Consider the following 18441-nt stretch of genomic DNA (forward strand, 5'->3'; position numbering starts at 1 on the left):
TGTGTGGAGAGTGATGTCCCTCACACGGTCCTCAGGGGTCGGGTGTGTGGAGGGTGATGTCCCTCACACGGTCCCAGGGTCGGTGTGTGGAGGGTGATGTCCCTCACACGGCCCCCGGGGGTCGGTGTGTGGAGGGTGATGTCCCTCACACGGTCCCCGGGGTCGGTGTGTGGAGGGTGATGTCCCTCACACGGTCCCCGGGGTCGGTGTGTGGAGGGTGATGTCCCTCACACGGTCCCCGGGGTCGGTGTGTGTCGGGTGATGTCCCTCACACGGTCCCGGGGTCGGTGTGTGGAGGGTGATGTCCCTCACACGGTCCCCGGGTCAGTGTGTGGAGGGTGATGTCCCTCACACGGTCCCCAGGGTCGGTGTGTGGAGGGTGATGTCCCTCACATGGTCCCCGGGGTCGGTGTGTGGAGGGTGATGTCCCTCACACGAGGTCCCCAGGGTCGGTGTGTGGAGGGTGATGTCCCTCACACGGTCCCCGGGGTCGGTGTGTGGAGGGGTGATGTCCCTCACACGGTCCCCAGGGCCGGTGTGTGGATGGTGATGTCCCTCACATGGGCCGGTTGGTTAGTCCACTAAAGGCGCCGATGTAGAGCGACCCAGAGTCTGAATCTCCGGGCTTCCAGCTCCATAACGCCGCGCCACTGAAGTGATCAGACACGACTGAGGAAAAGAATAAGGCTGAGACGATGCAAATGGAAACCAGTGAAAAACTCACACACCAAGATGCAACTGGGGACACGAGCACTGGAACAGTCACAGGAACAAACACAGGATGATCCCGAATCACAGCCTAGTGTAGAGACCCCAGTTACACTTCACCCTCTACACTGGGCTCAGCATGACTCACCCAGTGTCACTCTCTCCCCCCAGTGTCACTCTCTCTCCCCCCAGTGTCACTCTCTCTCCCCCCAGTGTCATTCTCTCTCCCCCCCAGTGTCACTCTCTCTCCCCCCAGTGTCACTCTCTCTCCCCCCAAGTGTCACTCTCTCTCCCCCCCAGTGTCACTCTCTCTCCCCCCCAGTGTCACTCTCTCTCCCCCCAGTGTCTCTCTCCACCCCCCAGTGTCACTCTCTCTCCCCCCAGTGTCTCTCTCCCCCGCCCAGTGTCACTCTCTCTCCCCCCCAGTGTCACTCTCTCCCCCCCCAGTGTCACTCTCTCCCCCCCCAGTGTCACTCTCTCCCCCCCCAGTGTCACTCTCTCCCCCCGTGTCACACTCTCTCCCCCCAGTGTCACTCTCTCCCCCCAGTGTCACTCTCTCCCCCCAGTGTCTCTCTCCCCCCCAGTGTCACACTCTCTCCCCCCCAGTGTCACTCTCTCCCCCCAGTGTCACTCTCTCTCCCCCCCAGTGTCACTCTCTCCCCCCCAGTGTCACTCTCTCTCTCCCCCCAGTGTCACTCTCTCTCTCCCCCCAGTGTCACTCTCTCTCCCCCCAGTGTCACTCTCTCTCTCCCCAGTGTCACTCTCTCCCCCGCAGTGTCACTCTCTCTCTCCCCCAGTGTCACTCTCTCCCCCCAGTGTCACTCTCTCTCCCCCAGTGTCACACTCTCTCCCCCCCAGTGTCTCTCTCCCCCCAGTGTCACTCTCTCTCCCCCCGTGTCTCTCTCCCCCCAGTGTCACTCTCTCTCCCCCCAGTGTCACTCTCTCCCCCCAGTGTCACTCTCTTCCCCAGTGTCACTCTCTCCCCCCCAGTGTCACTCTCTCTCCCCCCCAGTATCACTCTCTCTCCCCCCAGTGTCACTCTCTCTCCCCCCAGTGTCACTCTCTCTCCCCCCAGTGTCACTCTCTCTCCCCCCAGTGTCACACTCTCTCCCCCCAGTGTCTCTCTCCCCCCCCAGTGTCACTCTCTCTCCCCCCAGTGTCACACTATCTCCCCCCAGTGTCTCTCTCCACCCCCCCCAGTGTCACTCTCTCTCCCCCCAGTGTCTCTCTCCCCCCCGTGTCACTCTCTCCCCCCCAGTGTCACTCTCTCTCCCCCCAGTGTCACTCTCTCTCCCCCCAGTGTCTCTCTCCCCCCCCAGTGTCACTCTCTCTCCCCCCAGTGTCTCTCTCCCCCCCCCAGTGTCACTCTCTCCCCCCAGTGTCACTCTCTCTCCCCCCAGTGTCACTCTCTCCCCCCCACTGTCACTCTCTCTCCCCCCAGTGTCACACTCTCTCCCCCCAGTGTCTCTCTCCCCCCCCAGTGTCTCTCTCCCCCCCCCAGTGTCACTCTCTCCCCCCAGTGTCACTCTCTCTCCCCCCAGTATCACTCTCTCTCCCCCCAGGGTCACTCTCTCTCCCCCCAGGGTCACTCTCCCCCCCCCAGTGTCACACTCTCTCCCCCCGGTGTCTCTCTCCCCCCCCAGTGTCACACTCTCCCCCCAGTGTCACTCTCTCTCCCCCGCAGTGTCACTCTCTCCCCCCCAGTGTCACTCTCTCTCCCCCCAGTGTCACTCTCTCCCCCCCCAGTGTCACTCTCTCTCCCCCCAGTGTCACGCTCTTCCCCCCCCCAGTGTCACTCTCTACCCCCCCAGTGTCACTCTCTCCCCCCCCAGTGTCACTCCCCCCCCCAGTGTCACTCTCTCCCACCCCCCCGTGTGTCACTCTCTCCCCCCCAGTGTCACTTCCCCCCCGTGTCACTCTCTCCCCCCCAGTGTCACTCTCTCCCCCCCGTGTCACTCCCCCCCCGTGTCACTCTCTCCCCCCCCCAGTGTCACTCTCTCCCCCCGTGTCACTCTCTCCCCCCCCAGTGTCACTCTCTCCCCCCAGTGTCACTCTCTCCCCCCCCGTGTCACTCTCTCCCCCCACCAGTGTCACTCTCTCCCCCCCCAAGTGTCTCTCTCTCCCCCCCCAAGTGTCACTCTCTCCCCCGCAGTGTCACTCTCTCTCCCCCCCCAGTGTCACTCTCTCCCCCCCCAGTGTCACTCTCTCCCCCCCAGTGTCACTCACTCCCCCGCCAGTGTCATTCTCTCCCCCCAGTGTCACTCTCTCCCCCCCAGTGTCACTCTCTCCCCCCCAGTGTCACTCTCTCTCCCCAGTGTCACACTCTCTCCCCAGTGTCACTCTCTCCCCCCCAGTGTCACTCTCTCCCCCCCAGTGTCACTCTCTCCCCCCCAGTGTCACTCTCTCTCCCCAGTGTCACTCTCTCTCCCCAGTGTCACTCTCCCCCCCCCAGTGTCACTCTCTCCCCCCCCCAGTGTCACTCTCCCCCCCCGTGTCACTCTCTCCCCCCCCCACCCAGTGTCACTCTCTCCCCCCCCCCGTGTCACTCTCTCCCCCCAGTGTCACTCTCTCCCCCCCAGTGTCACTCTCTCCCCCACAGTGTCACACTCTCTCCCCCAGTGTCACACTCTCTCCCCCAGTGTCACTCTCTCCCCAGTGTCACTCTCTCCCCCCAGTGTCACTCTCTCCCCCCCAGTGTCACTCTCTCCCCCCGTGTCACACTCTCTCCCCCAGTGTCACTCTCTCCCCCGCAGTGTCACTCTCTCTCCCCCCCCAGTGTCACTCTCTCCCCCCAGTGTCACTCTCTCCCCCCCCAGTGTCACTCTCTCTCCCCAGTGTCACTCTCTCTCCCCAGTGTCACTCTCTCTCCCCAGTGTCACTCTCTCTCCCCAGTGTCACTCTCTCTCCCCCAGTTTCACTCTCTCTCCCCCAGTTTCACTCTCTCCCCCCCAGTGTCACTCTCTCCCCAGTGTCACTCTCTCTCCCCAGTGTCACTCTCTCTCCCCAGTGTCACTCTCTCCCCCCCACTTGTCACTCTCTCCCCCCCCAGTGTCACTCTCTCTCCCCCCCCCCCAGTGTCACTCTCTCCCCCCCCCACCAGTGTCACTCTCTCCCCCCACCAGTGTCACTCTCTCCCCCCCAGGGTCACTCTCTCCCCCCAGTGTCACTCTCTCCCCCCCAGTGTCACTCTCTCTCCCCCCAGTGTCACTCTCTCTCCCCCCAGTGTCACTCTCTCCCCCCCAGTGTCACTCTCTCCCCCCCAGTGTCACTCTCTCCCCCCCAGTGTCACTCTCTCCCCCCCAGTGTCATTCTCTCCCCCCCGTGTCATTCTCTCTGCCCCCCGTGTCACTCTCTCCCCCCAGTGTCACTCTCCCCCCCCCAGTGTCACACTCTCCCCCCCCAGTGTCACTCTCTCCCCCCCAGTGTCACTCTCTCTCCCCAGTGTCATTCTCTCCCCCCCGTGTCATTCTCTCTGCCCCCCGTGTCACTCTCTCCCCCCAGTGTCACTCTCCCCCCCCCAGTGTCACTCTCTCCCCCCCAGTGTCACTCTCTCCCCCCCCAGTGTCACTCTCTCCCCCCCCAGTGTCACTCTCTCCCCCCCCAGTGTCACTCTCTCCCCCCCCAGTGTCACTCTCTCCCCCCCCAGTGTCACTCTCTCCCCCCACAGTGTCACTCTCTCCCCCCCAGTGTCACTCTCTCCCCCACAGTGTCACACTCTCTCCCCCAGTGTCACTCTCTCCCCCAGTGTCACTCTCTCCCCAGTGTCACTCTCTCCCCCCAGTTTCACTCTCTCCCCCCAGTGTCACTCTCTCCCCCCCAGTGTCACTCTCTCCCCCCAGTGTCACACTCTCCCCAGTGTCACTCTCTCCCCCCCAGTGTCACTCTCTCTCCCCAGTGACACTCTCTCTCTCCCCAGTGTCACTCTCTCCCCCCCCAGTGACACTCTCTCCCCCCCCAGTGTCACTCTCTCCCCCCCAGTGTCTCTCTCTCCCCCACCAGTGTCACTCTCTCCCCCACCAGTGTCACTCTCTCCCCCCCCAGTGTCACTCTCTCCCCCCCCAGTGTCACTCTCTCCCCCCCAGTGTCACTCTCTCCCCCCCCAGTGTCACTCTCTCCCCCCCAGTGTCACTCTCTCCCCCCCCAGTGTCACTCTCTCCCCCCCCAGTGTCACTCTCTCCCCCCCCAGTGTCACTCTCTCCCCCCCCAGTGTCACTCTCTCCCCCCCCCCAGTGTCACTCTCTCTCCCCAGTGACACTCTCTCTCTCCCCAGTGTCACTCTCTCCCCCCCCCAGTGACACTCTCTCCCCCCCCAGTGTCACTCTCTCCCCCCCAGTGTCTCTCTCTCCCCCACCAGTGTCACTCTCTCCCCCACCAGTGTCACTCTCTCTCACCCCCCAGTGTCACTCTCTCCCCCCCCAGTGTCACTCTCTCCCCCCCACGTGTCACTCTCTCCCCCCCCAGTGTCACTCTCTCCCCCCCCAGTGTCACTCTCTCCCCCCCCCAGTGTCACTCTCTCCCCCCCCAGTGTCACTCTCTCCCCCCCCAGTGTCACTCTCTCCCCCCCCAGTGTCACTCTCTCCCCCCCCAGTGTCACTCTCTCCCCCCCAGTGTCACTCTCTCCCCCCCCAGTGTCACTCTCTCCCCCCCAGTGTCACTCTCTCCCCCCCCAGTGTCACTCTCTCCCCCCCCAGTGTCACTCTCTCCCCCCCCAGTGTCACTCTCTCCCCCCCCAGTGTCACTCTCTCCCCCCCCAGTGTCACTCTCTCCCCCCAGTGTCACTCTCTCCCCCCCAGTGTCACTCTCTCCCCCCCAGTGTCACTCTCTCCCCCCCAGTGTCACTCTCTCCCCCACAGTGTCACACTCTCTCCCCCAGTGTCACTCTCTCCCCCCAGTGTCACTCTCTACCCCCGTGTCAAACTCTCTCCCCCAGTGTCACTCTCTCCCCAGTGTCACTCTCTCCCCCCCCCAGTGTCACTCTCTCTCCCCAGTGTCACTCTCTCTCTCCCCAGTGTCACTCTCTCCCCCCCAGTGTCACTCTCTCCCCCCCCAGTGTCACTCTCTCCCCCAGTGTCACACTCTCTCTCCCCAGTGTCACTCTCTCCCCCCCCAGTGTCACTCTCTCTCCCCAGTGTCACTCTCTCCCCCCCAGTGTCACTCTCTCCCCCCCCCAGTGTCACTCTCTCCCCCAGTGTCACACTCTCTCTCCCCAGTGTCACTCTCTCCCCCCAGTGTCACTCTCTCCCCCCCAGTGTCACTCTCTCCCCCCGTGTCACACTCTCTCCCCCCCCAGTGTCTCTCTCCCCCCCCCCAGTTTCACTCTCTCCCCCGCAGTGTCACTCTCTCTCACCCCCCAGTGTCACTCTCTCCCCCCCGTGTCACTCTCTCCCCGCCACGTGTCACTCTCTCCCCACCGTGTCACTCTCTCCCCCCCCAGTGTCACTCTCTCCCCCCCCAGTGTCACTCTCTCCCCCCCCAGTTTCACTCTCTCCCCCCCCAGTGTCACTCTCTTCCCCCCCCAGTGTCACTCTCTCCCCCCCCGTGTCACTCTCTCCCCCCCCAGTGTCACTCTCTCCCCCCCCCAGTGTCACTCTCTCCCCCCGAGTGTCACTCTCTCTCCCCAGTGTCAGTCTCTCCCCCCCAGTGTCACTCTCTCCCCCCCAGTGTCACTCTCTCTCCCCAGTGTCACTCTCTCTCCCCAATGTCACTCTCTCTCCCCAGTGTCACTCTCTCCCCCCCCACATGTCAGTCTCTCCCCCCCCAGTGTCACTCTCTCCCCCCCCCCCAGTGTCACTCTCTCCCCCCCCCCCCCCCAGTGTCACTCTCTCCCCCCCCCAGTGTCACTCTCTCCCCCCCAGGGTCACTCTCTCCCCCCAGTGTCACTCTCCCCCCCCCAGTGTCACTCTCTCCCCCCCAGTGTCACTCTCTCCCCCCCCCAGTGTCACTCTCTCCCCCCCCCGTGTCACTCTCTCCCCCCAGTGTCTCTCTCTCACCCCCCAGTGTCACTCTCTCCCCCCCCAGTGTCACTCTCTCTCCCCCCCAGTGTCACTCTCTCCCCCCCAGTGTCACTCTCTCCCCCCCCAGTGTCACTCTCTCTCCCCCCGTGTCACTCTCTCCCCCCCCAGTGTCACTCTCTCTCCCCCCCCCAGTGTCACTCTCTCCCCCCCCAGTGTCACTCTCTCCCCCCCCCAGTGTCACTCTCTCCCCCCCCCAGTGTCACTCTCTCCCCCCCAGTGTCACTCTCTCCCCCCCCAGTGTCACTCTCTCCCCCCCCCAGTGTCACTCTCTCTCCCCCAGTGTCACTCTCTCCCCCCCCAGTGTCACTCTCTCCCCCCCCAGTGTCACTCTCTCCCCCCCCAGTGTCACTCTCTCCCCCCCCAGTGTCACTCTCTCTCCCCCAGTGTCACTCTCTCCCCCCCCAGTGTCACTCTCTCCCCCCCCCCCCCCCCCGCTCTCTATACTGGGCACAATTATTTCAGCCGCAGAACATACACGACCCCAGTAACACGGTTTCATTTACCTCTCAGACACACAAGCCTCGGATTTAATTTCAGGTACTCTCTGACTATTTAATGATTTTACTGATCCTGGGCCTGGCCCACACTGATTCTTAATCTGTTGCCGGATTGCAATCTCCCACTTCCTTGCTAGGATGCACTGCACGCCAAACTACAACTATTCCATTCAACCAGGCAGAGCATGCAAAAAACGACAGATCGGAACAGCTTCCCATCCAGGCACGGCCGAGGGGCAGGGACAGAGGTCAGGAGAAGCAGGTAGAGTCACACACAGGCAAGAAAGAGAGTGTTAGAGAGCGGGGGGGGGGGGGCGGCAGAGAGAGAGGGAGGGAGAGAGAGAGAGAGAGAGAGAGAGAGAGAATGAGAGAGAGAGAGAGAGAGAGAGAGAGAATGAGGCGGAGAAAGAGAGAGAGCGACAACAACAACTTGCTCCTTTACTGTAGTGAAACGTTCCAAGGCGCTTCACGGGAGCGTTAGCAGACAAAATTTGACACTGAGCCACATAAGGAGATATTAGGACAGGTGATGTAGGTTTTAAGGAGCCTCTTAAAGGAGGAGAGAGGCGGAGAGGTTTAGGGAGGGAATTCCAGAGCTTGGGGCCCAGGCAGCTGAAGGCACGGCCACCAATGGTGGAGCGAGGGAAGAGATACAGAGAGAGAGGCAGAGTCAGAGAGAGAGAGAAACATTGAGAAACAGGATAAAGGAGAGAGAGAAAAAAGACAAGAGACTGAATGACGGAGACAGTCAGGAAAAGAGGATGAAGTATGCAACAGTACACGTAAAAGAAAAAGACACACACAGTTAAGAGAGACAGACACACAGAGCAAGGGAATCAGAAAGAGAGATTCACAGATAGAAAACGCTAGGGATGTGCGCGTATGGTAGGCGGAGAACGATCTCGGAGGAGCAGAGCCAGGATGATGATCTGCCTCCCGGGACAGCAGAACACCCAGCCTGAAGGACTAATCCCCGTGACTCCCATTACTGCTGACTGATGGAACACAGGATCAGGAGGAGGCCATTCAGCCCCTCGAGCCTGTTCCACCAGTCCATCAGATCATGGCTGATCTGTATCTTAACTCCATTTACCCGCCTTGATTCCAGAACCCTCGATACCCTCGCCCAACAAAAATCTAGCAATCTCAGTTTTGACATTTCCAATTCACCCCCAGCACCCACAGCCTTTTGGGGGAGAGAGTTCCAGATTTCCACCGCCCTTTGTGTGAAGAAGTGCTTCCTGACATCACCCCTGAACGGCCGGGCTCTAATTTTAAGGTTCTGCCCCCTTGTTCTGGACTCCCCCCACCAGAGGAAATAGTTTCTCTCTCTCGACCTGATCAACTCCTTTAATCATCTTAAACACCTCGATCAGATCACCCCTTAATCTTCTAAACTCGAGGGAATACAAGCCCAGTCTGTGCAACCTGTCCTCGTAATTTAACCCTTTTAGCCCCGGTATAAGAACATAAGAAATAGGAGCAGGAGTCGGCCATTCGGCCCCTCGAGCCTGCTCCGCCATTCAATAAGATCATGGCTGATCATCGACCTCAACTCCACTTTCCCGCCCAATCCCCATATCCCTCGATTCCCCTAGAATCCAAAAATCTATCGATCTCAGCCTTGAATATACTCAACGACTGAGCATTCACAGCCCTCTGGGGTAGAGAATTCCAAAGATTCATCGCCCTCTGAGTGAAGAAATTCCTCCTCATCTCAGTCCTAAATGGCCGACCCCTTATCCTGAGACTCTGCCCCCTGGTTCTAGACTCTCCAGCCAGGGGGAAACAACCTCTCAGCATCTACCCTGTCAATCCCCCTCAGAATCTTGTATGTTTCAATGAGATCACCTCTCATTCTTCTAAACTCCAGAGAGTATCGGCCCATTCTACTCAATCTCTCCTCACAGGACAGCCCTCTCATCCCAGAAATCAATCTAGTGAACCTTCGCTGCATTGTCTCCAAGGCAAATATATCCTTCCTTAGATAAGGAGACCAAACTGTGCACAGTACTCCAGGTATCATTCTGGTGAATCTACGCTGTTCCCCCTCCAAGGCCGATATATCCTTCCTGAGGGGCGGGGCCCAGGACGGAGCGCAGTCGCTCCAGACAAGGGTCTGACCAGAGCTTTCTATAAACTGGAACATCACTTCCTCCTCTTTGGATTCCAGCCCCCTGAGATAAAGGCCAACATCCCATTCGCCTGTTTAATTCTTCTTGTACCTGCCCACCAGTTTTTAGTGATTTCTATACTTGGACCCTGAAATCTATCTGCTCCTTCAAGGCCAATGTATCTTTCCTGATGGAGTTTCGATGAATGATGTACATTCCGTCAGTTTGGCAGTAAATGGGAGGCAGGCTCATGGGACAGTGCCTGTCCTGGATGGGAAGGTGTTCGGATTAGCAAGCCTTACAGAGCACACTACACTAACACAGCCAAACTTACCCAATGTAAGAATACCTGAGGGTGGGGCAGACGAAAGTACAGAAAGCACAATCGGGAAAGAAAGAAAGAGATGAGTAACGAGAGACAGCCATGGTAAAGTACAGACATGCCTCCTGTGCACAGATGTCAGGGGAACAGGGAGGCGGGAGCGATGATCAAAGCTCGCACTGCATGGAGCAGGCATAACACCAGGGCCTGGGGGTATGGCAGGGTGTGGTTGCTGTTTCTGTATCTTCACTCTTTGCTTGGAGAACAGCGTGAAGCAGTGGAAGAATCCGCGGGCTGATTAACAGTCTGACAGGTCGTGACGTGAACACTCCCTCCAGGGCCGTGACCATCTTTCTCCCAGCCCATTGGGGGGTCAGTCCAATATAGAAGCTAGGAGCAGGAGTAGGCCATTCGGCCCCTCGAGCCTGCTCCGCCATTCAATGAGATCATGGCTGATCATCCAAACTCAGTACCCGGTCCCTGCCTTCTCCCCATATCCCTTGATCCCTTTAGCCTTAAGAAATATATCTAAGTCCTTCTTGAATATATTTAATGAATTGGCCTCCACTGCCTTCTGTGGTAGAGAATTCCACAGGTTCACCACTCTCTGGGTGAAGAAATTCCTCCTCATCTCTGTCCTAAATGACCTACCCCTTATCCTTAGACAGTGACCCCTGGTTCTGGACTCCCCGGCCATCGGGAACATCCTTCCTGCATCTAGTCTGTCTAGTCCTGTTAGAATTTTATAAGTTTCAATGAGATCCCCTCTCATTCTTCTAAACTCCAGTGAGTATAAGCCCAATCGACCCAATCTCTCTTCATACGTCATTCCTGCCATCCCAGGTATCAGCCTGGTGAATCTTCGCTGCACTCCCTCCATGGCAAGAACATCCTTCCTCAGATAAGGTGACCAAAACTGCACACAATACTCAAGGTGCGGTCTCACCAAGGCCCTGTACAACTGCAGCAAGACATCCTTGTTCCTGTACTCGAACCCTCTCGCTACGAAGGCCAACATACCATTTGCCTTTTTAACCGCCTGCTGCACCTGCATGCTTACCTTCAGCGACTGGTGCACAAGGACACCCAGGTCTCGTTGCACTTCCCCTTCTCCCAATCTATTGCCGTTCAGATAATAATCTGCCTTCCTGTTTTTGCCACCAAAGTGGATAACCTCGCATTTATCCACATTATATCGCATCTGCCATGCATCTGCCCAATCACCCAACCTGTCCAAATCATACTGGAGTTTCTCTGCATCCTCCTCACAGCACACACGCCCACCCAGCTTTGTGTCGTCTGCAAACCTAGCGATATTACATCTAGTTCCCTCGTCTAGATCATTAATATATATTGTGAATAGCTGGGGTCCAAGGACCGATCCCTGCGGTACCCCACTAGTCACTGCCTGCCACTCGGGAAAAGACCCGTTTATTCCAACTCTTTGCTACCTGTCTGCGAACCAGTTCTCTATCCAAGTCAGTACCTTACCCCCAATCCCGTGTGCTTTAACTTTACACGCTAATCTCTTATGCGGGACCTTATCGAAAGCCTTCTGAAAATCCAAATACACCACATCCACTGGTTCTCCCTTATCTATTTTACCAGTTACATCCTCAAAAAATTCCAATAGATTAGTCAAGCACGATTTACCTTTTGTAAATCCATGTTGACTTTGTCCGATCCTGTCACTGTTTTCCAAGTGCTCTGCTATTACATCTTTTATAATGGACTCTAGCATTTTCCCCACTACCGATGTCAGGCTTACTGTCTATAATTCCCCGTTTTCTCTCTACCACCTTTTTTGAACAGTGGAGTAACATTAGCTACCCTCCAATCCATGGGTACTGTTCCAGAGTCTATAGAATTTTGGAAGATGACCAGCAATGCATCTATTATTTCTAGGGCCACTTCCTTAAGTACCCTAGGATGTAGATTATCAGGCCCTGGGGATTTATCGGCCTTCAATCCCGTCAATTTCCCGAACACCATTTCCCTACAAATACTGATTTCTTTCAGTTCCTCCCTCTCATTAGACCCTATGTTCCCCGACATCTCTGGGAGGTTATTTGTGTCCTCCTTTGTGAAGACAGAACCAAAGTATGTATTTAATTGGTCTGCCATTTCTTTGTTCCCCATTATAAATTCCCCTGATTCTGACTGCAAAGGATCTACGCTTGACTTCACCAATCTTTTGCTCTTCACAACCCATATGATTGGGGGGGGAGGGGGGGGGGGCGGAGGGGAGGATACCCACACCCACCGCTCATGGGGATCCTGCTGGACATCACACGGAGTCCGTGGTCATGTTATTGGATGAATGATCCAGAGACCCGGGCCAGCGATCCCGAGACCCGGGCCAGCGATCCCGAGACCCGGGCCAGCGATCCCGAGACCCGGGCCAGTGATCCCGAGACCCGGGCCAGTGATCCCGAGACCCGGGCCAGTGATCCCGAGACCCGGGCCAGTGATCCCGAGACCCGGGCCAGTGATCCCGAGACCCCGGGCCAGTGATCCCGAGACCCGGGCCAGCGATCCCGAGACCCGGGCCAGCGATCCCGAGACCCGGGCCAGCGATCCCGAGACCCGGGCCAGCGATCCCGAGACCCGGGCCAGCGATCCCGAGACCCGGGCCAGTGATCCCGAGACCCGGGCCAGTGATCCCGAGACCCGCGAGTTCAAATCCCACCATGGCAGTTTGAGAATTTAAATTCAGTTAAAGAAATCTAAAACTAAACAGTCGGACTCGGTAAAAGTGACCATGAAGCTGTCGGATTGTCTAAAAACCCATCTGGTTCACTGATGTCCTTCAGGGAAGGAAATCTGCCATCCTTACCCAGTCTGGCCTATATGTGACTCCAGACCCACACCCAATGTGGTTGACTCTTAACTGCCCTCTGAAATGGCCCAGCGAGACACTCAGTTGTATCAAACCACTGACCCCTTCTCAGAGAAAGATCTCAGACCTCAATCAATCTATAACAGGGGACAGAAGCTGTGTCTGTGGGTGGGGGTGAAGCAGGGGGCAGTATTACCCTGTGACAACCCCTTGATATCAGTGCAGCTGATCGGTACCATGAGCAGGGTGCGCAATAGAACGAAAGACTTGCATTTCTATAGCGCCTGTCATGAACTCGGGACTTCCAAAGCGATTTACAGCCAATGACGTACATTTGAAGTGTGGTCACTGTTGTAATGTTGGAAACGCAGCAGCCAATTTACGCACAGCAAGCTCCCACAAACGGCAATTTGATAATGACCAGATAACCGACATTTTTTTTTTTAGTGATGTTAATTGAGGGATAAATATTGGCCAGGACACCGGGGAGAATTCCCTTGTTCGTCTTCCAATGGTCCCATGGAATCTTTTACAGCCACCCGACAGGACAGCCGGGGTCTCAGCTTAACGTCTCATCTGAAAGATAGCGCCTCCAACAGTGCAGCGCTCCCTCAGTATTGCCCCTCCGACAGTGCAGCACTCCCTCAGTACTGCCCCTCTGACAGTGCAGCGCTCCCTCAGTATTGCCCCTCCGACAGTGCAGCACTCCCTCAGTATCGCCCCTCCGACAGTGCAGCGCTCCCTCAGTACTGCCCCTCCGACAGTGCAGCGCTCCCTCAGTACTGTCCCTCCGACAGTGCAGCGCTCCCTCAGTGCTGCCCCTCGAACTGTGCAGCGCTCCCTCAGTACTGCCCCTCCAACCGTGCAGCGCTCCCTCAGTACTGCCCCTCCAACCGTGCAGCGCTCCCGCAGTGCTGCCCCTCCAACCGTGCAGCGCTCCCTCAATAGTGACCCTCCGACAGTGCAGCGCTCCCTCAGTACTGCCCCTCCGACAGTGCAGTACTCCCTCAGTACTGCCCCTCCGACAGTGCAGTGCTCCCTCAGTACTGCCCCTCCGACAGTGCGGTGCTCCCTCAGTACTGCCCCTCCGACAGTGCAGCGCTCCCTCAGTACTGCCCCTCCGACAGTGGAGCGCTCCCTCAGTACTGCCCCTCCGACAGTGCAACACTCCCTCAGTCCTGCCCCTCCAACAGTGCAGCGCTCCCTCAGTACTGCCCCTCCGACAGTGCAGCGCTCCCTCAGTACTGCCCCTCCGACAGTGTCATAGAGTCAGAGTTATACTGCACAGAAAGAGGCCCTTCGGCCCATCGTGTCCGCGCCGGCCATCAAGCCCTGTCTATTCTAATCCCATTTTCCAGCATTTGGTCCATAGCCTTGTATGCTATGGCATTTCAAGTGCTCATCCAAATACTTCTTGAATGTTGTGAGGGTTCCTGCCTCTACCACCCTTTCAGGCAGTGAGTTCCAGATTTCAACCACCCTCTGGGTGCAAAAGTTTTTCCTCAAATCCCCTCTAAACCTCCTGCCCCTTACCTTGAAACTATGCCCCCTGGTTACTGACCCCTCTACTAAGGGGAAAAGTTCCTTTCTATCTACCCTATCTATACCCCTCATAATTTTGTACACCTCAATCAGGTCCCCCCCCCTCAGCCTTCTCTGCTCCAAGGAAAACAACCCCAGCCTGTCCAGTCTTTCTTCATAGCTGAAGCGCTCCAGCCCAGGTAACGTCCTGGTAAATCTCCTCTGCACCCTCTCCAATGCAATCACATCCTTCCTATAGTGAGGCGACCAGAACTGCACACAGTACTCCAGCTGTGGCCTAACCAGCGTTTTGTACAGCTCCAGCATAACCTCCCTGCTCTTATATTCTATGCCTCGGCTAATGAAGGCAAGTATCCCATATGCCTTTTTAACCACCTTACCTACCTGTCCTGCTGCCTTCAGGGATCTATGTACATGCACACCAAGGTCCCTCTGATCCTCTGTCCTTCCTAGGGTCCTACCATTCATTGTGTATTCCCTTGCCTTGTTAGTCCTCCCAAAATGCATCGCCTCACACTTTTCAGGGTTAAATTCCATTTGCCACTGTTCTGCCCATCTGACCAACCCGTCTATATCGTCCTGTAGCCTGAGGCTTCCCTCCTCGCTATTTACCACTCCACCAATTTTCGTGTCATCTGCGAACTTACTGATCATACCTCCTACATTCATATCTAAATCATTAATGTACACTACAAACAGCAAAGGACCCAGCACCGATCCCTGTGGTGTACCACTGGACACAGGCTTCCAGTCACAAAAACAACCGTCGACCATCACCCTCTGCCTCCTGCCACTAAGCCAATTTTGGATCCAATGTGCCAATTTGCACTGGATCCCATGGGTTCTTACCCTCTTAACCAGTCTCCCATGCGGGACTTTCGTCAAAAGCCTTACTGAAGTTCATGTAGACTACATCAACTGCACTACCCTCATCTACACACCTAGTCGCCCCCTCGAAAAATTCAATCAAATTGGTTAGACATGATCTCCCCCTGACAAAGCCATGCTGACTATCCTTGATTAATCCTTGCCTCTCCAAGTGGAGACTAATTCTGTCCCTCAGACAGCGCTCCCCCAGTACTGCCCCTCCGACAGTGCAGCGCTCCCTCAGTACTGCCCCTCCGACAGTGCAGCGCTCCCTCAGTACTGCCCCTCCGACAGTGCAGCGCTCCCTCAGTACTGCCCCTCCGACAGTGCAGCGCTCCCTCAGTACTGCCCCTCCGACAGTGCAGCGCTCCCTCAGTACTGCCCCTCCGACAGTGCAGCGCTCCCTCAGTACTGCCCCTCCGACAGTGCAGCGCTCCCTCAGTACTGCCCCTCCGACAGTGCAGCGCTCCCTCAGTACTGCCCCTCCGACAGTGCAGCGCTCCCTCAGTACTGCCCCTCCGACAGTGCAGCGCTCCCTCAGTACTGCCCCTCCGACAGTGCAACGCTCCCTCAGTACTTTTTTTTTAAAAACATGTTTTTATTCATTTATGGGTTGTGGGCGTCGCTGGCAATGCCAGCATTTATTGCCCATCCCTAGTTGTCCTTGAGAAGGTGGTGGTGAGCCACCTTCTTGAACCGCTGCAGTCCGTGTGGTGAAGGTGCTCCCACAGTGCTGTTAGGGAGGGAGTGCCAGGATTTTGACCCAGCGACGATGAAGGATCGGCGATATATTTCCAAGTCAGGATGGTGTGTGACTTGGAGGGGGACTTGGAGGTGGCGGTGTTCCCATGCGCCTGCTGCCCTTGTCCTGCTAGGTGGAAGAGGTCACGGGTTTGGGAGGTGCTGCCGAAGAAGCCTTGCCGAGTTGCTGCAGTGCATCTTGTAGGTGGTACACACTGCAGCCATGGTACACCGGTGGTGGAGAGAGTGAATGTTTAAGGTGGTGGATGGGGTGCCAATCAAGCGGGCTGCTTTGTCCTGGATGGTGTCGAGTTTCTTGGGTATTGTTGGAGCTGCACTCATCCAGGCAAGTGGAGAGTATTCCATCACACTCCTGACTTGTGCCTTGTAGATGGTGGAAAGGCTTTGGGGAGTCAGGAGGTGAGACACTCGCCACAGAATTCCCAACCTCTGACCTGCTCTTGTTGCCACGGTATTTATGTGGCTGGTCCAGTTAAGTTTTTGGTTAATGGTGACCCCCGGGATACTGATAGTGGGGGATTCAGCGATGGTAATGCCATTGAATGTCAAGGGGCAGTGGTTAAACTCACTTGTTGGAGATAGTCATTGTCTGGCACTTGTGTGGCGCGAATGTTACCCGCCACTTATCAGCCCAAGCCTGAACATCGTCCAGGTCTTGTCGCATGCGGGCATGGACTGCTTCATTATCTGAGGAGTTGTGAATGGCACTGAACACTGTGCAGTCATCAGCAAACATCCCCATTTCTGACCTTATGTTGGAGGGAAGGTCATTGATGAAGCAGCTGAAGATGGTTGGGCCTAGGACACTGCCCTGAGGAACTCCTGCAGCGATGTCCTGGGGCTGTGATGATTGACCTTCAACCATCACAACCATCTTCCTTTTTGCTAGGTATGACTCCAGCGAGTAGTGTTCAACATGGAGGAGTACTGATTCATCAGCTGAGGGAGGGCGGTAGGTGGTAATCAGCAGGAGGTTTCCTTGCCCATGCTTGACCTGAAGCCACGAGACTTCATGGGGTCCGAAGTCAATGTTGAGGACTCCCAGGGCCAGTCCTTCCCGACTGTATACCACTGTGCCGCCACCCCTGGTGGGTCTGTCCTGCCGGTGGGACAGGACATACCCAGGGATGGTGATGGAGGAGTCTGGGACATTGGCTGAAAGGTATGATTCTGTGAGTATGACTATGTCAGTCTGTGGGACAGCTCGCCCAATTTTGGCACAAGTCCCCAGATGTTGGTGAGGAGGACTTTGTAGTGTTGACTGGGCTGGGTGTGCTGTTGCCGTTGCCGTGTCCGTAGCCGATGCCGAGGTCGATGCCGGGTGGTCTGTCCAGTTTTATTATTGTTCTTTTTTGTAGCGGTTTGTTACAACTGAGTGTCTCGCTGGGCCATTTCAGAGGGCAGTTAAGAGTCAACCACATTGCTGTGGGTCTGGAGTCACATATAGGCCCAGACCGGGTAAGGACGGCAGATTTCCTTCCCTAAAGGACATCAGTGAACCAGATGGGTTTTTCCGACTATCCGGTAGGTCCACGGTCACCATTACTGATACTAGCTTTTTATTCCAGATTTATATTTAATTAACTGAATTTAAATTCCCCAGCTGCCGTGGTGGGATTTGAACTCACGTCTCTGGATCATTAGTCCAGGCCTCGGGATTACTAGCCCAGTGACATTACCGCTACACTACCGTTCCCACAGTACTGCACTGCGTCAGCCTGGGTTATGTGCTCAAGTGCTTCTGTGCGCTGCCTGAAAGGGCGGTGGAAGCTGAAGTAACTTTCAAAAGGGAATTGGATAAATACTAGAAGAGGAAAATGTATAGGGCTATGGGGAAAGAGCAGGAGAGTGGGACCAAGGTTCCCTCTAACTTTTCTTGGCGCTGCGCGGCCCCTTTAAGGCCATTCACAATACGCCGCACTCGCGTATTTCACATTGTAAAGCCAGCAAGCCGATTGCGCGGGTTCCCTGGAGCGCTGTGCAGCTTAAAGGGAATGTTAAGTGGGACTAATTGGAGAGCTCTTTCAAAGAGCCGGCACAGGCACGATGGGCCGAATGGCCTCCTCCTGTGCTCGATCCTATGATTCGCAGTCTCAGGAGTGGGGCTTGAACCCACAACCTTCTGACTCAGAAGCAAGCGTTAGGATACAAGGTGGAGAACATAGGAGCAGGAGTCGGCCATTCGGCCCTTCGAGCCTGCTCCGCCATTCAATGAGATCATGGCTGATCTTCTGCCTCAACTCCATTCACCGGCCCTATCGCCATATCCCTTGATGCCCTTACTAGTCAGAAATCTATCGCCTTCTGTTTTGAATATACCCAATGACTGAGCCTCCACAGCCCTCTGGGGTAGAGAATTCCAAAGATTCACCACCCTCTGTGTGAAGAAATTTCTTCTCATCTCAGTCCTGAATGGCCGACCCTTTATCCTGAGGCTGTGGCCCCTGGTTCTAGACTCCCCAGCCAAGGGAAACATTCTCCCAGCATCCACCCTAACAAGCCCTGTAATAATTTTGTATGCTTCAATGGGATCCCCTCTCATTCTTCTGAATTCAAGAGAATACAGGCCTCGTTTACTCAATCTCTTCTCATACGACAGTCCCACCATCCCAGGAATCAATCTCGTGAACCTTCGTTGCACTCCCTCGATGGAAAGTATATCGTTCCTTAGGTAAGGAGACCAAAATTGTACACAGTACTCCAGGTGTGGTCTCACCAAGGCCCTATATAATTGGAGTAAGACTTCTTTACTCCTGTACTCAAATCCTCTTGTAAT

The 18441-nt window shown here is 56.3% G+C and overlaps 1 protein-coding gene across 1 annotated transcript in view; it reads right to left on the reverse strand.

Annotated features, from left to right (window-relative positions):
* Positions 1–18441, reverse strand: part of LOC147120749 (mannose-1-phosphate guanylyltransferase regulatory subunit alpha-A-like) — a 95123-nt gene that overhangs the window by 31343 nt on the left and 45339 nt on the right.

This window comes from Somniosus microcephalus, chromosome 4, assembly GCF_052327205.1.
Source record: "Somniosus microcephalus isolate GS21.2 chromosome 4, FLI_Smic_1.0, whole genome shotgun sequence".
NCBI classification, from domain to species: domain Eukaryota; kingdom Metazoa; phylum Chordata; class Chondrichthyes; order Squaliformes; family Somniosidae; genus Somniosus; species Somniosus microcephalus.